General features: G+C 50.5%; 1 protein-coding gene across 1 annotated transcript in view; it reads left to right on the top strand.

Annotated features, from left to right (window-relative positions):
• SLC24A3 (solute carrier family 24 member 3) overlaps positions 1-20755 on the top strand; it is a 455864-nt gene that overhangs the window by 215291 nt on the left and 219818 nt on the right. The window lies entirely within an intron of this gene.

Here is a 20755-nt window from a genome sequence, read left to right as displayed (position 1 = left end):
CAGCAAATACCAGGCAAGCCGCAATTTCTGCCGTTCCTCAGCCCTGACAGCTCTCAAGCTTTAATTTTGCCCATATGAATCGCCCGGTGTCGTGTTAATATGCAGATGATGACTCGCTAGGTCTGGAGTAGAACTGAGGTTCTGCATTTCTAACATGTTCCTAGGCGATGCTGATGCTCGGGTCTGTGGATCACTGCAGAGCAAGGCTCCCGGGAACAGGAGTGTGGAAGGAGTGGGGCCAGGGCTGGGGTCAGCGAGGAGTATCCGGGGCGCAAAGACTAAGGAGGCGCTTGCCCTCAGTTATCCAGGCGCACCCAGGGCTGCTCGCCCTCTCTTCGTGCGCACGTGCAGGCTGCCTTCACCCCGAGGGCCAGCGCCGTCTTACGTGCTGTGCCTTGCTCTCCCTCGTTCAACGGGCCTGGTGGAGGGGGCTTTCCAGCCGGGTTCTCACGGCTCCAGCTCCCACCCTGACATCCGCGCGCGTGCCTCGTACTCCCTGAGGCCGGCTCTCACTTTGACCCCTCCCCCACCAAGGATGACCTTGACGCTGATGATTTTCTCCGTTGTAGCCCCCGACCCTGGTCGCACACTCGGGGGCCTGCGTCTTTGGCAGGTGGCAGCCACTCGGCCCGTCCTACCGCCCACGCCGCTGCCGTCTTACAGTGACTGCTCTTCATCAGAGTCCCGGCCCTCCTACCTGTCACATCCCACGCCCTTGAAGCCAGGGGTTGGCACGTGACAAGTTTTCCGCCAACGAAACGTGGCAGAAGCGACGTGTGCTGTCCCCTGCGGGAGCTGTAAGAGCTGAAGGGGATTCCTCACGTCCTCCCCACCCCCCCGAGGGGGTGACCATGGGGGCGGAGTTGAGATGGAGCCTCCCTGAGTGGTTCCCAGGGAGCTCAGCCTCCTTCCACCCCACGCCAGGCACGTGTGAATGAGAACCACCCGAGGTGTGTATTACCGCAGCGTGGCCTCGCCCACCCCAGTGATGCTGCTTGCTTAGGTGCGGGTTACCCGTCCTCACGTAGGCCCATCACGCACCGTTATGCAGGTTCAAGTTGCTGATTGCTCCTCTCAAGGTTTTCACAGAGGAACCTGCCTCCTGACTGCTTTGAGCTTGGGTTTCCTCCCGCGGTGTCCGGACTCCTCCTGGGCACTCCACGCATTCCCTAAGGTGTGTTTGGAAAAGTTTTTCAGGCTAAGTCTGTTCTCAACATCCATCTTCCTGAAAAGGTCCCCTCTTGTTGATTTTCAAGCAAATGCCGCTTGCCATTGCCTTGAAAACAGAAAATATCAGTGAATGGAGTTGGGATTCTGGTTAAAGAATTCCATTGTTAGTCAGAGGGAACCAGTGAGAAATCCCCTACGCCCTCATTGATGACGTTCCAAGTAAGTGGTGAGACCCGTGGGGCCATCCTCCTCAGTGGACCACCCTCGAGCTCTCCAGGGGTGGCCACTAAGGGTCTTTGTTCAATTAGCCCACGTGTTATGGACGCCTCTCCTTGTCAACATAAAGAGAAGTATTCCATGGCAGTATAACTGCGTGCCGTTGCCCTACATGGATGTTCCATGTTTACTCCCCTAGGTTTCTCTTGTGAGGCACTTAGTTGACTCCCAATTTCTCTGCATCGTAAACAGCACTGCATCCTTGTGCATTCACCTTTCCTGACACCAGATTCCTGGAGTGTATTTGCTGGGTCCAGTCATGACGGTGTTTCCTGAGTGAGCTCACGTGCATGGGGCTGGCTCTCCTCTTTGCCCGGGCGAGGGTGTCCCGCACAATCCCTCCACCAATTAACGCTTCAGCCGTGATGAAATAATGTTGCAGGTGTCTGTTCACGTATTTGTGTGGAGCAACACCCCCAGAACCCCTCCACTGAAGCATTTATCCCTCATCACCCTCTTTTTCTATCAACAAATATCAAGATACAGGAGAGCTTTTTACCATCTTTTCCATGATCTGATCTGAGACAGCTCCCCAGGCAAATGCAGAGCATGAATTAGAGGTGGTGAAAGGAGAGGGATAGACAAGGGGTCATGGACCATCACAGATGGTGGGCACCGTGGTTGGGCTCAGCCAGGACAATGAGGGCGGGAGTGCCTCCTTATGGCGCCGGTCGCCCTGCTGAGAAGCTGGACCGAGCAGACGGGCGGCCTCTCCTCTGCTACGTGTGCGGACTGAGAAATTCAGGAGAAGGTCCGTCTGGCAGGGGTGGCCTGGACGTGGAATTAGGGCAGAGAAGGGCATGGGGAAGGGAGGTAAGGGGCTCCTCTTGGCTGGGTGGGGGTTCTGTGGGGAGGGGTCGCAGCCCAGGCCGCACTTGTCACCCACCAGGCTCTCCCAGGATTGCTGGGGGGCAGCCCAGGTGGAGGTGGGCCGTCCTGTACGCGCAGAGCTGCTCTGTGACATGCCTATGACCTACCCACCCTCCTCTGTGACCGCTGGCTCCTGAGGCCCTGAGTTCACATACATGTGCATGCACATGTACGTACACATGCATACACACGCACACACATGTATGCACGTACATACACTGCCAGTTGGGGTGTATGGAAGTGTGGCCCATCTGAGCGTGTGCTCACAAAGAGAGGGGCAAAGAGAGGGATGAAGACAGCTGGGAAAGGACAGACCCTGCAGATTCCTGTCTGGTCTCAAACCAGGTGAAGACCTCTCCTCGCTCATTTGCTCCCCGTCATTTTTCCTCCTGGGCCTGGTTTCTGGGGGCTGTTTGTGAGTGCTTAAAGTTGTTAAAATGAACAACAATAATAGCATATTCTATGTTCAGAGTACATTTCTCAGGAATTTGTCTCCCTTTTGGACAAGCCTTCATGTACATTGAAGCTTAGAGAAAAAAGGAGAGAGTGTGCCCATTATACAGGTTAAGAAACTAAGGCCCCCAAACACACCATGAGTTCTTCTTTTCCCAGGAGATCGTGGATGCTACTTAGACATTTGATCTTCTTTCACTTCTTCATTCCCTACTCAGTGTTTCTGCAGGGACTTTGGCCGGGATGCTGTAGGTCCAGAGCAGTGCCGCCCAAGAGAACCTTCTGCAGTGACGGACATACTGTGCACCAGTCCTGTCCAGTACAGCGGCACCCACCACACCGGCTGTTGAGTGCTTGAAACATGGCTAGTGCAACGGAGGACCTGAAGTTTTAATTTTATTGAAATTTAACTAGTTTAAATTTAGCTAGCCGCATGTGGCCTGTGGCTGCCGTATTGGACAGGCCTGGAGCATGTACAGGAAAGCGCACTTAGGAAGGCAGAGTTCGTGCAGTAGATGGTAGGCGTTCCTGGACGGCCTTCCATCTGGGATTCTTTCCTGGGAGCAGGTCAGGAAGGCGGAGCGGTGGAGAGCTGTGACCAGCCAGGGCTCATTAACAGCATGGAAGCATCGGCAGTGTCCAGTCCTCCGAGAGAAACTTCCCACTTGGAGCAGGTTCTCCCATGAGGGACTTGGCCATATTTCTTTTTCCAGAAATATAAGATGTTTACTCCCATTGTTTGCTAGAATGCATATTTGTTTTCTGTGACCCGGCAAATAAGCAATGACATTTAGTTAAGACACGTCCCGCCAAAGCCAGAGTGGATGGTGTGCCTGTGATGTTACGGATTCTATCCATATGGTCAGTTCATGCTCGATTCCGGGGTCTTCCAGGAAAACAGGAAATCTTATCTCTGCAGAACAACTTGCAGTCTCCCTCAGCAGAAAATGAAATCGGTGTGGCACAGCGTGTTTCCGTTTTGTTGTCTTAAAACAGCCAAGCAAAGTCACTGCCCTGTCGTGCTCAGTGGTTTATCTCTGAGATGTCGTAGAATCTAACCGTGTGTCTTCTGGACAGGCCCTTCTACCACTGGAAGTATATGAGAATCACCAGAGAACTTTAAAAATAACCCACTGAGGCCCAGACTCCACCCTGGGCCAATTAAACCAGACTCTCTAGATGCAGCCTAGGAACTCACATCTTTTGAATCTACCGGGGAGCGTATATCGTGCCCCCGGGCGGTGCACCTGGCTTTCGGTGGTCCTTTCTGTGTTCCCCTAGCTTGTCTAATGTATTTCATTTCCTTGTAAGCTGCTGCAGGTCCATTAAGAAGTAGACTGGTAAACCTTAAGTAAAATTCTCCATCCTACCGGTGAGAGAAAGTATACCACATTTTCACCATATATAGAAGTTTAGCTTTTCTTGAATATAGGATCCCAAATGATAAATCCGAGCAGAATTGCTGTAAATGTCAAGTGATTGCGTTATTTCAGACCGATTGTCTGCTACAACTCCCTGCAGTAGTTCTTCTGACCAGAAAATCTCATTGCCCCAGGAAAGATGCTTCAGACTTTCCCTATGCGGGGATTAAGTCAAATGCGCCTGAGAAAAGAAGGCAGTGAGCAGCTACGATGCCTGCGGTGACATGGGGAAGGGAGACCCAGCTAGAGCCACCTCTTATCGTCCATATGCGGTGGAAGTGGCCCGTGGGTGTGGTGTGTTTGCATCAGAGGGCAAAGCATCGTCTCTGCTCCAGAGGGAAGCCTCTTGTGCTTCTGGAATATTGCCCTGGTCCTCCTTCCCTCAAAAGGTAATAAAGTATGTGCCTTTGCTGATTAGGAACAAATGTCAAGTGTCTACCATGATGGAAATCTCTGATTTCCATGGCTCTGATCCATTGCAGCGAGAGCTCATGAATCTTTAATGGCTGGCCTATATTTAGGGGCTTTCAGTGTCTGAGGGCGATAAAACGTCCCGCAGAGATAGACTTCTCCAAGTGCCCTGTCTTCTGCCAGGACTGGGGCCTATTTAAAGCACATCTTGTCTTTTTAATGCACAGAGATTCTGCTGACCACGAGAAGCTGTTCTGGACTTGAGATTAGATGATAAGACCTATCCCCCCAAGTGTTTATTAATTTTTCCAAAAAATATGATAGTGACTGTACACTACGTGTCTGGCCTTGTGCTGGGCACAGTGGTGAATAAGACAGGGCCCCTGACCCCTGAGCTTATATTCTAGTTGGAGGAGGTAGACAACAGACAAGAAAACAAATAATTGAAGTAATTACAGGCTGGGATAATTGCCGTGAAAGCAATAAGCAGGGTGGTGTGACATGTTTTAAGCACAGAAGTGACATGACCTGATTTGCATTTTGAAAGACCACTCTGGTTGCCGGGGGCCGGGGCGAGGGAGAGATGGATTGCAAGGGGCACAAAAGTGAAAGCCAAGACACCAATAAAGATGCCATTTCAGTGGTCCAGGAAAGAGATGGTAATGGCGGTAGGGGTGGAGAGAAAGGGCAGACTTGTAACCTGTGTGAGAGGACAGTGAAGAGGACTTGCCAGTGATTTGGATGGGAGAGCAGAAGGAAAAGAAGCAAGAAAAACTCCTGAACATGTGGATCAACAACTGGGTGGATTTTTGTAACTTCTCCCAAGACAGGGAAGATGGAGGTGTGGGTAGAAGGGACAGGCCTGGGGGAAAATAATGAATGTACTGTCATCTAAATGGTCTATGTATGGATGTCATCTAGGTGTAGATGTGCCTAGACTTCTGGCATATCTAGAGATGCATTTTGGAAACGTAGCTTATAGGTGGCATTTAGAGCTATGAGCTGACCTGGACAGACGTTGGAGATTGAGCCATCTGGTCCTTCACCATGCAGATCCAGTAGAAGAAGTACCAGTGGAGGAAGCCAAGATGGAGTGGCCAGTGGGGAAGAAGAAAAAAAAGAGCACGGCATCCTCAAAACCAAGAGAGGTCAGGAGGGTGGTCACCAGGGAAACAAGGTCAGAGCATTCATTGAGATGCCTGACACCGTTCAGTCTATAGCAACCTGGCAAGAGCCATTTTAGAGGGAGGTTGGAGGGTGGGGAGTGGATTAAATGATCAAAGAGTAGCCGAGTCCAAAAGTAAGATGAGGAAGTTGAGTTTACCCTTTTGCAAGTTTTTCTTTAAAAATGGAGCACAGAAATGGGGCAGCGGCTTGTAGGATGTTGAACTGGGGAAGGCTTTGTTTTTAAGATGAGACACTGTGGGTGGAGGTTCTGGAACCTGTTTGTTTGCTGATTGAAATGGTGGAGGAAAAAGGGAGAGTCAGTGTTTCAGGAGCAGAGGGGAGACTAGGTAAAGTTGTCGACAGTCTGGGAGGGGATGAGACCCAGAACACGCATTCCCCGACCTCCTTCTAAAGCAGCAGGGACACTCCACTTTAACAGCAGGAGGAGAGAGAGGATATGGGTGCCTCTGGGATCCGGTGGAGGAAGATGAGAGCCTGATTGCTTCTAATTTTTCTGAACATAAGGCAGAGTGATGAGCTGATGGGGAGGATGCATTTGAGGAGAGAGAAGAAAGTATGAAGTCATGACCCCAAAGAGTGGGGAGCAAATTACATAGAAAACGTAGTCAGATTGCCTGCTCCCTGGGTGCCCCTTTGGGTTTTGGTGACCCCGTTTGAGGGGAGCCCTTCTAGCCCAGGTGTGTCGTTTTTCTCTGGCCATGTCAGTTGCTCAGGGGTGCCCACAGGAGGTAGAGGGTTGGCTTTAACCACAGTCTGAAGTTTTGTCACTTGAGTACTACACAGGACGAGAGGGGCCAGGAGGCTAGGAGATTTGAAAAAGAGTGATTAGAAGGACAGACAGTGGGACCTGGTGGGCCACAAGGGCAGTGAAGAAAGGAAGATGATGGATAGTGAAAAGGGGGTTTGGGCCCTGGGGAAGTGGTTCTAGAGTAGGTGGCCTGGACTGCTGGGAGGTGGTGGTCAGAAACGATGCTTGTAACAAGGATGTTGGATGTTAGTGATGTCATTCATGATCAAGTCTTAGGAGGGACAGAGAACCTGGACATTGGAAGTGATAGGATCAGGAAAGTGAGAGGTCAGGGCCCTGAACGGCTGTCCCGGGGATGCTGAGGTCATCATGATGATGCCAGGACCAGAGATGGAGAAGCAGGGACCGAGCTGGGAGCCGAGGAAAAGGGAAGAGCAGCAGAGGGGAGCTTTGGTGGAAATTAAGACTCTCTGGGATGCTTGAGTTTCCTCACTGTCTGGGCTGGGAGCTGGGCTTGTACTTAGCGCTGTAGAAGCTTTTTGGAGAACGCGTCCCCGACCTTGAGGACTCCCAGCTGCTCCTGACCCGACGTGCTGTGTTGAAGAAAGTTCAGCTCAGGGCCGAGCAGGGGGCGCGCCCCGTGGCTGCCTTCCCTCCTGAGTGGTCAAGTCCACATAGTAAGTGCGTTACCTGGGGACGTCAGGGAACCTGAGGACCAGCTGGCTCTGCCAGGCCATCCCTGTGTGACTTTGGACATGTGATGCCACCTCAGTTTACTCATGTGTAACCTGAGAGAGTAAATGTACTTCTTGATCTAGATTTGTTCTTGCTCTGCCCTTCTATGTCTCTTCATGTCCACACCTGGCCTGGGGTCTCTCTCCATTAAGTCTTGAGAAGAACCAGCAAGCCTCAATTTGTTGAGTTTGGTAAAGAATGCCATTAGTTTATGAGTACTGATGAATCAAAGTGCTGTTGTCACAAGCCCATGCATGCATGTCGCCTTGCCAACTCCAACTCTTTGAGCCTAAAAAGATTCCCGTGCAAACGGGACACCCATCTCAGTGCCAAGGGGGTATCTGTCCACATAGACCTCCTCTCTGCCACCTTACAGGTGCTCTCAGCCCACCAGGGACCTTCGGGTTGCCTGTGTGTGCACGGAGGGGCCCCATCCCAACCCTACCCCTTCAGCACCTTGGAGAGTCCAGCGCGACCTGCCTTGTCTGGTAGTTGGGGATTCAAACTGGGGCTCTAAGCCCTGCCTGCAGAGGTTCACCCAAACATCCTTCCTTTCCTTTCTGCTGTAGGACTAGTGATATATCTGGCTTCCCAAAGCGGAGTGGCTTGGCCTGTGGCTCCGAGTTTGAGACAGCAGGCCTGGCGGGTCCCTGAGCAGGGCTCTTATCTCAGCGACTCTAGTGTGGGACTTTAGGGTTGGCCTTCCTTCTCTGAGAAGGGAGTGGATTGAAACAGGAGACCAGGCCGCACCATCCAAGTGCAAAGACAGGGCTCTTCTCTCTCCAAAGTAGCTTTTGCTCAGACGCTAAAGTACGGATCATATCATGGGCTGGGAGATGACTGCGTGAAGTTTGCACACAAAACTCTTCCCCCTCCTTTGTACATACATGCACGTGTACACGCACATGTGCACACACGCAGACAAGACCACTGTTGGCTGATACACTGACAGCGCCAAATCCCAGAAATTAGACACGAGGGAAGACTGACCCACTCCTGTGTGTCCCCTGTGCCTACAGGTAGATCGCAAATGCCAAGTGTCAGTTCGTTTGTTTGTTTATCCCTCATCCACGTTAGTGATGGGAAACCCACATCCTCCCCCCACACTTTGGAAGGTGTAGTCTGGTAGAGGTGAACACACACACACACACACACACACACACAGACTGTATTGCCAGTATAGTAAGTGACATAAGATACCTAACAGCCAAACACCATGGAAATTCAAAGTAGGGTACATTTCTCCTAGAAGGGGGATTCAGGAGGACATGGGGATACCTGTGAAGGAGCAAGCCCCCAGCAGAGCAGGTGTCGGGCTCGGAGGGCACGTCAGGTATTCTGCACCTGTTGTGATGTTCTGGGGTCAAGATGTCTTTGAAGAAGCAGAGGGAGAAGCAGAGTAAGGCGGGGGGCCTCCGTGCCGACACTGCGCGTGGCAGTCTGGCGGACAGCTCTGGGTGTGGCCGTGACTGTTGGCCCCCTGCTAATGGCAGATCCCCGATTTTCCCGATCTTCGCTCTAAACTACTATTTCAGTCACTCCATGAATGTGGTCCCAAAACATTCACAGAAATGGCTTCAGACTTCGTCCTTAATTAATATGCCATTAAGATCAAGTTTGGTACCAGTTTCTTCCCTAGGGTTCATTGCTAATGCATTTCTGGTTTTGGTCTGGAAGCCAGAAAGCCAGGCGCTATCTCCGTGAACATTCTAGGTTGACTGAACATATCTAACTATGTATCTACTATCTAACTGAGATGCGGGATGCCTGTTAAACTGGCTCTGAGAAGAAAAAAAGCCCCCGTTTGTGATTGGGTAGCCTTTGCCGATTCCTTGGTGTAGATACTCCCACAATGGTCAATGTCATGGTCATAACAATTTAACACATGGCTTGTAGAATTTTTGAATATTTAACATGTGGCTTCAGAGCTGGTCCAGGATGGACCGAGCCCATCACTGGGTGGAAGAAAGTGTGGGGATGCAGAAGTAAAAGCAGGAAAGTTCGAAAAGTTTCCTTGCCTTGTGGCCTGCTGTCTTTGATAGCACTGCCCACCACCAGCTGCTATGTTTCAAATTTAAAAAAAAATAAATTTAGGGCTTCCCTGGTGGCGCGGTGGTTGGGAGTCCGCCTGCCGATGTTCGTGCCCCGGTCCGGGAGGATCCCACATGCCGCGGAGCGGCTGGGCCCGTGAGCCATGGCCGCTGAGCCTGCGCGTCTGGAGCCTGTGCTCCGCAACAGGAGAGGCCACAACAGTGAGGGGCCCGCGTACCGCAAAAAAAAAAAAAAAATTTAACTGATTGGATGCAACCAGTTTATGTACCTATACCAAAAATTTCACTGTTCCTTTAAAATAGAGCAACATTTGAAATTTTGAAATATAAAGATAGGGACTTCCCTGACAGTCCAGTGGTTAAGACAATGTGCTTCCAGTGCAGGGGGAAGTCTGCATGCCTCGCAGCGCGGCCGAAATATATATATATATATATATATATATATATATATATATATATATATATATTAGTATATAAAATACACTACAAAATACCTATATAATAGCCTGCAAATCTCTGCATAACAGAGAGATTGTTGCTTTACAAAGGAATTTGCCATGTAGTTCTTTAAATACCAAGTAATCTCACGGTTTACATACGATTCAATTTTGCAAATATTTAGCTTACTGTTTCTTAAAATATTTGTCTTATATAAAGCAATGGTTCTTCATTTGGGGTCCATGGATCCCTAGAGGGATGCCCTGGGGTGAGAGTTTAGGGAGTTTGTGGATGATTTGCATTCATGCACATATGCTTTTTCTGTGGAGATGGTGGAGCTTTGAGCAAATTCTTCAATATGTTTATTACTTAAAAGGTAATGGGCTCTGTCACCTGCCATGGGGCCCCATGTCATGAACACCATAAATGCATGGGTGGTCATGTCTGTGGATCCAGCAAGGCATTTCAGAGTTGAAGGCGCATTTAACGTTGGTACAGACTTAGTCTGTGTCACGGTCACCTTTACCTGCTGGAGAAATTGTCTTGTCCTGAAGTGAGAGGCGGGCCATGGACTTTTCAAGGAAGGGTCAGTCTGATGGTGACAGTGACAATAATGATGCCACCTCAGCTTTACAAATGTGGGAACGAAACCAAGCCGGAAGCCAACGCTCAAGACCTCCCTTCTCCGTGGATGAGGCCACTCTGCCTGTTTATGCGTCTCTAGGGTTAGAACACATGTGCTTTTCACCAGGGCTGTGAGAGACAATCTTCCAGGACAATATTAATCACCAGGGGGTCTTACAAAAAGTTGATCTCAGGCTCCTGGCTCATTAGGGGAACCAAGACCTTCCATCTGGCCTTCCCAAGGACTGGGGGGTTTTCTGCTGGAGGAAGGTGATTGTAGCTGGGTGCCCCCTGCAACTCTGCACTTCCCAAGATGGCAGAGCCAGTTAAGCTGGGGCACTGCACCCCTTTCAGTCATGCGCGTTCCTGCCTGGGAGACCCCAGACTCCCAGACCCTGGCGGGGTCTCCCTGTCAGCTTCACGCTCACACATCTGTATAGGCCCCAGGTGTCAGCAGTGGTGGGAGATGCTCCTGAGGACCCCAGGAGGGCTGAGGAGGGAACATGGAGTCTTCAGGCCATGGTCTGGAACACTCAGCCTGTGTAGACGCTCTGTAGGTGTTGGGAGCCATGGGTTATAACGGCTTGACCGCCATGTGGCGCCCCTACGGCATCTGGTCCCAGACTTAGCAACGGGCCTCTTTCCACCTCTCTGACCCCCAGAAGCCTAGCTTTGCCACAGATATTTTCTGAACCACAGATATTGCTCCTGAGACATGGTGGGTCAGGGTTTTACTTACCCAGGGGCTCTAGTTTACACATTCAGCGGCACAGAAAGCCACACAACCACCAGACTCTTCAGGACATTATTTAATATTTTTAAGTGCAGGTGGTCATCATTCAGTGAGCAGGATTAAATTCAGTTTGTAAATCACTGCTTGTCACCGGGAAACTCACTGAGAGAATGCAACACTTTGCTCTATGATGACCACGTTGGCTGCACCTCGTGTGGGTGGAATTCTCTCAGGCTCCCCCATAGTGGGGTCAATACGAGTTCTCGTCTCAAACTCGGTAAACACCCCGTGTGGTCAGACGGCCCATCTCCACTTGCCCAGCTCCAGGTGTGTCCCCGAACCACCTGCAGGTGATACTTTTGCACACCTCTGGGCAGGCATCTCATCGTCTGCAGAAGCAGTGCTTTCTTTAAAAAATCATGAGCAAATGGTACATCTTCACAGGGTTGGTATATAAATGAACGCTATTCTGAGGCATATGAGTATTTCAGTCTCAGTGTAGCTGCTGTATAGGGAATGTTTTTTCTCCATGAAATTTGTTTGAGAATCCATGGGATAATTTCTTTCTTTTCTTTTCTTTGCCTTTAGGATTTTAAAACACGTGTTCCTTAGAACTCTGTAGAACAAGCTAGACAAATACTACTTATTTACATTATAAAAGTAAGAGAACTGAGGCTGGGAGTTGATGGAATTGGCTAAGGTCAGAGGTCTAGATTCTTGGCACACAGTCCATCCCCCTGTCTGCCAGGGAGAAATAATAATAATAATTAAGCAGTGGTGGCACTGGTCGTCACACCAATGACAGCTGACCTCCCATGGGCATTTCCTGGGACTGTGCCTAGTCCTTTAGTTGGCTTTTCTTCTTTCATCCTACACCAACCTGTGACATCCGTAGGCACTAGCATTATTCCCATCTCCAGGGTCACCTGGCAAGTCACTCACCTGCGTCCAGGTTGCTGGGGTGCTGGGGTGCCGGGGTCTGAACTAGATCTCCCTGACCTCACAAACCCCTTCTAGTAGAATCTGTGCAGCCCACACAAGACCCTCTCCCCAGGAGCCGTCCTCGCTTCCACTGAGGGCCTGGGAGCTCCTTTGCAGATGCGCTGAAGAGCTCCAGGCCCCCGGGTGGTATAGGAGGGATGGGCAGATGGGCTGGCGCAGGCCTTGGCACCGAAAACCTCTCCCTATTCTTTCCACGCAGATCAGTCCTTAATTTGGCAGTTGGGTCTGCAGAGACTTCTAATTAAAAGATGGAATTTTTAAATGAACTTTTATTAATTGAGCAATCGGCCTGGATGCTGAATTGTCATTTTTGCTAATAGAGAAAAAGGTTGGGTTTATTGTGCAGAACAGTGAAAGTCACTCAACTTAATTAAACTGTCGGAGGAGATTTTCTCCTTGTCTCACTGAGCTCGGGCCTGTCAGCCACAGTCGAAACTCGAGTCCAGCTTTTCTCCCGAAGTTGGGGTGATTTTGGTGTCAGCTGCTTCTGAAGTTCCCAGCGTGTTCTCCATGGCACTGACCTGAAGCAAAGCACATAGGGTGATGCGTTTGCTACGCGGGGTTAACGAGAAGGCCCCCACGTCCTCAGGGGACTCTCCCACTGCCCCTGGGCGGGGTAGCCTGGCAGTGGTGGAGGGAGGTGTTTTATTTCCAACGGCTTAGAACTTCATTATAACCCAGAGTTTAGACTCTAACTGAGAGCACCCTGGAGGAAAATTAGGAATTCAGAACTGCTAAAGGAAACACTAACTAGATTTGGCAGGACATTAAAAGAAGTTTCTCTTATGAGCAGGTAGGAGTTGATCTCAGTGATACAAAGACTGATTAATAGTGGAATATCTATCAGTGTCCTGTTTTGTACAGATGGGTCCCCATGGGGGGAAGAAAACATTATATGAAAAACGTGTGATGTTAAAGGGAAGGGTATCCCCCCATGTCAAAAAGACTCCCTCTCCCTGATCCAACAATCATCAGTGGAGGTGACAAGAAAACACACATGGCCCATAAAAATCACAGCCGTGATAAAGAACGGCCACCGTGATCATGTTTATTTAACATGCTCGCTTCAAAGGTGCTGGTGAGTAGCTAGTGTCAATAGAAGAATGAATGTTATTTGAGGATAATGTAATTATATACCTAGAAAATCATAAGAATCTATTGGTTATCTTTTCTTTTGGGGCGGGGGCCATGTCGCGAGGCATGTGGGACCTTAATTCCCTGACCAGGGATCGAACCCGTGTCCCACTGCTTTGGAAGCGTGGAGTCTTAACCACTGGACCACCAGGGAAGTCCCTACTGGTAATCTCTTAAAATTAGTAAGAAAGTTTTAAATGGTCAGGTACAAGATAAATATGCAGACATCAATAGCTTCCCCAAATATTGATAGTGACCATTTAGAAGATACACCAATCTATTTTTTTTTTCTTTTCGGTACGTGGGCCTCTCACTGTTGTGGTCTCTCCCGTTGCGGAGCACAGACTCCGGACGTGCAGACTCAGCGGCCATGGCTCACGGGCCCAGCCGCTCCACAGCATGTGGGATCTTCCCGGACCGGGGCACGAACCCGTGTCCCCTGCATCGGCAGGCGGACTCTCAACCACTGCGCCACCAGGGAAGCCCTTTTTTTTTTTTTTTTTGACACCAAATCTTTTATTCAGATAACATAAAATTAGTAATATAATAACTAAGATTGACTTTAACAGTGCACAACCTCTATAAAGAAAATGTCAACATGTATCTAAATATATATTAATATATTTTAATAAATAGGTTTCTTGGGGGGAAGATTTAAACTTATTTTTTAATCATCTTTCCAATTCAGTTTAAAAATCTGCAAGATTTATTTTTGGTTTTACCAGAAGCCCTGAAAATATTTTGAAGAAGAGCAATGAAGGAACATTGTTTTCCCTACTCTATATGGAAATGTGTTTAACATTTTATTAAAGCCACAGCACTGAACCAGACAGGTAAATGGTACCCAGGAGATAGCCCGAAACTGACATTAGGACGTGAGCCTAATCTCTAACAAAGCAAAGAGCCTTGACCAAGGCAGAGGGGAAGGCTTTTTAACAGTGTGTGGGAAGGTCGGCAAATTACTTGGGAAGACTCCAGTTGGCTTTATGCCTGAGCACACGTGTAAGGTCCTCCTTCCTGTCCCAGTCCTCTGTCAGACCCCACACTCTATTCGCAGACGGCAGAGTGAGAGCTGGCTGTCCTCCCAGTCTCTTTCTCGCGGGCCTTGCCACTGGTTGCGTGAATGGCTCTTGGAGGTCCATTTTGACGAGCAATTGCTATGACCCCAAGATGTTGGTGGTTAAGTCATGATAAGGCTGAGCTCGCCTCGGGCGCAAATCCTGGACCTGATAGAAGACAGAGCTGAAGGCAGTCCTGGTGTTCAGATTACTTAGCAAATGACTTTAGTTATAAAATAGAGGCCTGAACGTAACATGAGGAACTCTTAGAATGTAACATGGGAGAAAATCTGCATGGCCTTGGGTTTAGCAATAACCTTTTAGATGCAACTCCAAAGACACAAGCCATGGGGGGGAAAATGGTAAGTTGGGCTTTATGGGAAAAGAGTCTAAAAAGGAATGGATATATGTATATGTATAACTGATTCACGGTGCTGTACACCTGAAACTAACACAACATCGTAAATCAACTATAATTTTAAACAAAATAGAAAACTTTGGCTTGGCGAAAGCCACTGTTAAGAGAATAAAAAGATAAGCCACAGACTGGGAGAAAATCTTTGCAAAACACAGGTATGATAAAGGCCTAGTATCAAGAATATGTAAAATTGTACAACGTGTTGTTGGAGCGAACTGGGTGAGTGCTTGGCGGTGGTCGCTTCAAAGAAGGAGGGAATTGTGGTTGTGAACTTGTGGCTTTTGTTGGGGAGGGTTTGGGATGTCGTCATCCATAATTACGGAAGCCTCAAGGGGTCTCTCCCAAAACACAAAGAATTCCATAGGCGGTCCCTGGAGGAGAGATGCCAGCAGTGCGTGCTTGTTAATCCCCCTTTTCTCTATTTGTATCACTGTCCTGACTCTTCTGGGCTAATCCCGTATGGGATCTCTAGGAGCTGTGAGTTAGGCACAAATAACACTGCAAGGTAAGGACTCATCTTCCTTGTAGTGGATGAGCGCACAGGGCATCTGCTGAGGTGTGGACTGGAGCGTGTAGAACATCACAGTAAGGACTGTGGTCCCCACTCGGTTGGCAGTTGAGCGGGGACAGGGTCACCACGTGAGCAGGAGAGATTGGAAAAGGAAGGATTAGAGCTGGAGAAACATGCTTGTCACCAACACCCAATGACATGGACCGCCAAAGGGCCTGCCCCCGATGGTCATGCAGTGGAGAAGAGCTGATGGATGAAGGCCCTGGACATGAGCTGGGTCTGGCATAGGGAGGCCAAATGATTCCAGATCTTCTGTTCGGTGCCTGTGTAGGGGCTGCTATTTATAGAAAGAAAGAAAGCAGGAGAAAGAGGCAGGTGTTTGCAGCTGGAGAGACCTGCAGGGAATAAATAGATTGCCAATTTTAACTGAAGGCAAGCTAGCTCCACCAGAAGGAGGGATTTTAATTGCAGATTAATTTGCTACCTGGAGGTATTTTTGAGTTACAGAGTTTCTCTTCTACTGTATACGTGTGTGTTGAACTCTTCAAAGAAAGAACAGCGCTTAACCCAGAGTTAAGAATCACAAGTACCCTAGTTCTTGGATGGGGGAGAGTTCTCAGCCAAGGGGTCACCAGCTCTCCCTGGCCTCACCCGTCAGGGGGGACCCAGTGTCAGTGACACCACGGTAAAGGCAAGTGGCTTGATTAGCGTCTCTGATGATTTCTCACATTTGCCAGCCTGGCACATGAATACAGTAGAAACTCTGTATATACTCTGTATCAAACCATTTAGACGTGAGGCCAAAAGGAATTAAATGACTAATATTAGGCTTGGAAGGTATTGGAAGTGAATGAAGTAATGTGGTTGTCATTTTCACAAAGGAAATAACCTCTAGAGGGAGATAGAAAACTCTACAGAGAAATAGAAGGCCCGGGTCCCTGGACATTCACTCCTTCCCTTGGACGGCCTTCAGAAATCCCACCCGTGGTGTCAGCAAGAAGGCCTCAGTCATGCGCATTTACTGCCATTTGTCATCTTGATTATTCGCAGGCATTCCATTTAGTGGTCTGAATCCAGAAATGATCTGTCCGGAGTCAGGAGCCAGAGGGTGACCTTGTATGGCAGCTCTGGTCTGTCCCAGCCTTCCTGCAAATGATCAATGACACACCCCTCCCCCGACCCCCAGGGAGAAATGAAGTGCAGGCTCAGGGCCTTATTGATTTTCCGTAACAACAGATGCATCTTTAGGATTCTAGTTTGATTTCAGAATTGGCCTTCTGACCTGATTCAGGTCCGTAGATCAACTGACAGAATGTATTGCTGCTGCTCTGCTTGGCATGATCCTTTGTGCCATGTTTTTTTCTTATATTTGACATGGAGAATATCCATGGGGTTCAGGTACACCCCCTTCTCCACTGGGGGACTTTCCTGATTCGTTTTTAAAAGGGGAGTGTCGGGTTTCCCTGGTGGTTGAGAGTCCGCCTGCCGATGCAGGGGACACGGGTTCGTGCCCCGGTCCGGGAAGATCCCACATGCCGCGGAGCGGCTGGGCCCGTGAGCCATGGCCGCTGAGCCTGTGCGTCCGGAGCCTGTGCTCCGCAACGGGAGAGGCCACAACAGTGAGAGGCCTGCGTACGGCAAAAAAAAAAAAAAAAAAAAAAAAAAAGGGGAGTGTCAGGGCCACAACCCTTGATCCGTTTGGTTTGACAAGTCAAGCTCAGAAAGCTATGGTGCGCCCCAAATGTGGCTGTGCTCCCGGGGACCGGCAGTGTTTCTCAGCCCCCCCGGGGGGAGGGGGAGCATTTCCACCAGCAGGAGTCTGGGCCCTCAGCTACTGTGGCCGTGTGTCACTGCAGAGCTTTTATGCTCATGTAAGATAAAGGTCAGGCCCGTCGGGCCACTCATATTACATGACAAGGAACCATAAACTGTAAGCACTTTGAGGGCAAGAACTGTCTCAAGTTCATCTCTGTCCCAAAACACAGCCCAGGGCCTGTCACAGTCAGCTCCCGTGGCTGAATAGGGACTGGGCGGCCTTGGTTACCAGTGTCAAGTCTCCTTAGAAGGTAGGCATGGCCCAGGCACTGTCTGAAGAACTTTTTGTTTCCTCCTCTGGGAACTCACACTGTTGTCTCTGCGTGAAGGTTCCTGGGGTGCTGCAGAATTCTCCCAGGCCCCTGACAAGCCCAAGCCAGGTTCGCTCAGCGGCTACCCCTGAGTGGAAAGATCAGTGTCCAGCAGTCACCACCCCAGTCCTCTGAGTCTTCTGGAGCTGACACAGGCACCTGTGGCTTCCTTTCCGCCAACCCCTGATTGGTTTCAGCCCCCCTTGTAAGGAACGGCTGACAACGGGCAGGTCCACAGGTTAATTACTTGCTGCCAAAGTCTTTCACTTGATTCGCGTCGCATGTGGCTCTTCTTGGCTTTGTAATTGCTCCTCGTCTGCGTTTGTGGGGGAAGCCACCACCTCCCGACCGGCTTTCCGACATCTCTCTTATGCTCCCCGTTCTCACAGACATGGAGAGAGGACGGCCCTGCCCTTCTCTCCCACTGTCTTAGCCTGGGCTCCCCAAGGACAAAGATGCAAGTAAGAGGTTTACCTGGGAGGCGATGCCAAGAGGCATGGGCGGGCCAGTGGGGAAGGGAGGTGGGCGAAGGAAATCAGTACAAGGTGCGTTAACGAGCAGGTAGCTTTTGTGGGCAGGTGGGGCTCAGCCCCACTGGGGAGCTCTGGGACACGTGGCGGAGGAGGAGGCTGGGGTTTGTTACCTCCCGCTCCCATCCCTCAGTGGCCAGGGCTGCCCCGGGGGTCATCCAGCCCCGGCTCTTCTGGTCTGCTCCACGGTCCCACCTGCAGGATGGGGGAATGCCCTTGGGTGGAGGGTTTCTGCCCCTTGCATGAGGACCACGAGTGTGCAGGGGACACGGCTGGGACACTAACAGCATCTCAGGTTTTGCAGGAAAATTCAGCCTGGGGCTTAGACTCCATACGTGCTTGCTAAGCGGACTGGGGCAGGTGCCCAAACTCTATGGGAGGCAGTTCTTCCCTCGGTAAAACAGGGATGGTGGTGGCACATAACTGATAACAGGGGTTGCAAAAACTGGGAAATGCATATAAAGCACTTACCATGGGGCCTGGCTGAGAAGGTACAAAGACATCTTAGCCACTGATGGTGGTGGTATCATGCTTGTCTTTTGCCACTTGTTTTAGACTAGAATTTGTTCAACAGTGTGATCTGCAAAATTTGGAATTACTAGGGGATGCAAGGGTTTGGGTGTCTGGCCTTAAGATGAGTGAACTAAGAAGTCGTTTCACGTCTCTGGGCCCGTTTTCTCATTTGGAAAGTTTGGACTAGAGTGGAGGCGGGGGGGCTCAAATCCTTAATGATTCTCATGGGAAGCCATACTTTACTCCCCACTGTTCATTTTGCCTCTCAAACCCGTTTTTGCACACCTTAGCGACCTTGGACTTAGGACCCACACTTACACCTTTGGACACACAGCTGCCTGAGTTTGGGGTTTTCAGAAAAATGGTACCAAATGTGAGGTACACTTGCAGTAACTAATTAGGGACTTGCCCCGCTGGTGGTCCAGCTGATAGGAGGTGGGGTCCTCCACTCTAGACTTTGTTCTGTGCCTTTGTCAAAAAGCTAGCGCATTTAGCTCCTGAGACCCCACTCACAGAAGAATCCAGAACATTCTGTAGACCTCGTATCCTTATCCTCACACTCAGCTGGGGGAAGACTCTGTGTGATGATTTTGGAGAAGGGAAAAGTCCCAAGGGGACAGTTGACTTTGCTGAGTTCCCTGGGGCAAAGGGTGCAGTCTGAGAGCTGAGTTTACTGCTCAGGAACATCTGGGTCCCGGGAGACCTGTCTTTCCTGGCATCAGGGCCTTGGTGTCCTCCTGGGAGGCTTCGAAACAGCAAAACTGAGTTATGGGGGCTTCCCTGGTGGCGCAGTGGTTGAGAGTCCACCTGCCGATGCAGGGGACACGGGTTCGTGCCCCGGTCTGAGAGGATCCCACATGCCACGCAGCGGCTGGGCCCGTGAGCCATGGCCGCTGAGCCTGCGCTCCGCAACGGGAGAGGCCACAATAGTGAGAGGCCTGCGTACTGCAAAAAAAAGAAAAAAAAAAAACTGAGTTATGTAAGAAAAATCCAGTAGGATTCAAAAAATGCACATTGACTCCATTGAATAACAAGGCTCTGAGAGTCCTCTGTGTTCTCGGCGGGAACGTTTTAAATGCTTGTTCTTCCCACTGCCAACAAGCTGCCTGGACTTGTCAGATGCCTTGTAGACTGCACTTGCGCAGGAGGAACGGCCACTTACGGAGCATCATGTTCAGGGCGTTGAGCACGTTCGGGGGGGAGCTTAGGAGGCAAATATGAATGAGAGACGGTCCCTGCCTGTGAGGGGTTGGAGTCCAGAGGAAAAAATGGGTATTTGAGGCGCCACTCTCAAGAGAAGGCACTGCACTGCTGTGATTTGGCTGTCAGTGTGCGCAAAGTGGGTTGAAAGAAAAAGTAAAATAGTGATGACGAACACGTATTGAGCAATTACTGTGTGTCCGACAGTAGATTTAGGACTTTACGTGCCTCCATGCGTAGCTAGGAGGCAGTGGCCACGATTTCAGGTGAGGACTTTGAGGCCCAGAAATGCCCAGCCGGAGGCAGAGTGAGAATCTGGGAGGCCTGGCTTCAGACCTTATTAGAAATCCACGCACCAGGGTGAGAAGAGTCTGATGGGGTGGAGGGAGCGGGGGCCTCAGAGGTCTGGGTCTAGGGCCACCAAGCGTCTGGAGAATCCAGGCAGACTCGGATGTTTCAGCTGGGTGCCTGGGGAAGGAGCTGTCCTACCCGTCCATAAAGAGAATGCGGGATGAGAGCGCAGCGTGTCTCTGAGACGGGAGGACAGAGTGAGCCTGGTTGGGGATGGGTGGAGTTAGGTGTTGGTGGGATGGCGGGGGGTGGGGGCGTGCAGAGGGCTCCGTGGGGAGTCAGAAAAGTAAGGCCAGTTCACTGGGTGACCTTCCCACATGACCTCTTCTCTGCAGTGGCTTCAAGGGCCTCCCCTATTTGACCTCTGCCCCGGAGTTCTCCTTTGAGCTCTAGACCCAGCTGACACCTCCTCCTGGAGAGCCATGGGGTCCTCACACTCCACGTGTCCAAACTGACCCCTTGACCACCCCCAGACCGGGTGCCCCTCCCTCTTCCGGTTCTCTGTGCCCCACTCAACCAGCCGCGCACTGCTGAAGCCAGAGACCCGGACGTCCTCCTAGACCCGCCTCTCCCTCACACCCCACGCCAGCTCCCTGCCCAGCGCTGCTGGCCATCCCTCCTTGCAAGCTCTCGAATCTTCTGGCCACACCTCCTCGCGGGATGCCTGCCCTTCTTCCTCTCTCCTGGGCTGTGCTGTGGTCCACGTGGCTTCCACCCTCCCACGCTTGCTCCACGTGACGGCCAGCGTGATCCTCCCACAGATGGAACCTGATCAAGCTCCCCCTTTTAAAAAA

The sequence above is a fragment of the Lagenorhynchus albirostris genome, chromosome 15, assembly GCF_949774975.1.
Source record: "Lagenorhynchus albirostris chromosome 15, mLagAlb1.1, whole genome shotgun sequence".
In the NCBI taxonomy this organism is placed as follows: domain Eukaryota; kingdom Metazoa; phylum Chordata; class Mammalia; order Artiodactyla; family Delphinidae; genus Lagenorhynchus; species Lagenorhynchus albirostris.
This window is presented reverse-complemented; position numbering and strand designations above follow the sequence as displayed.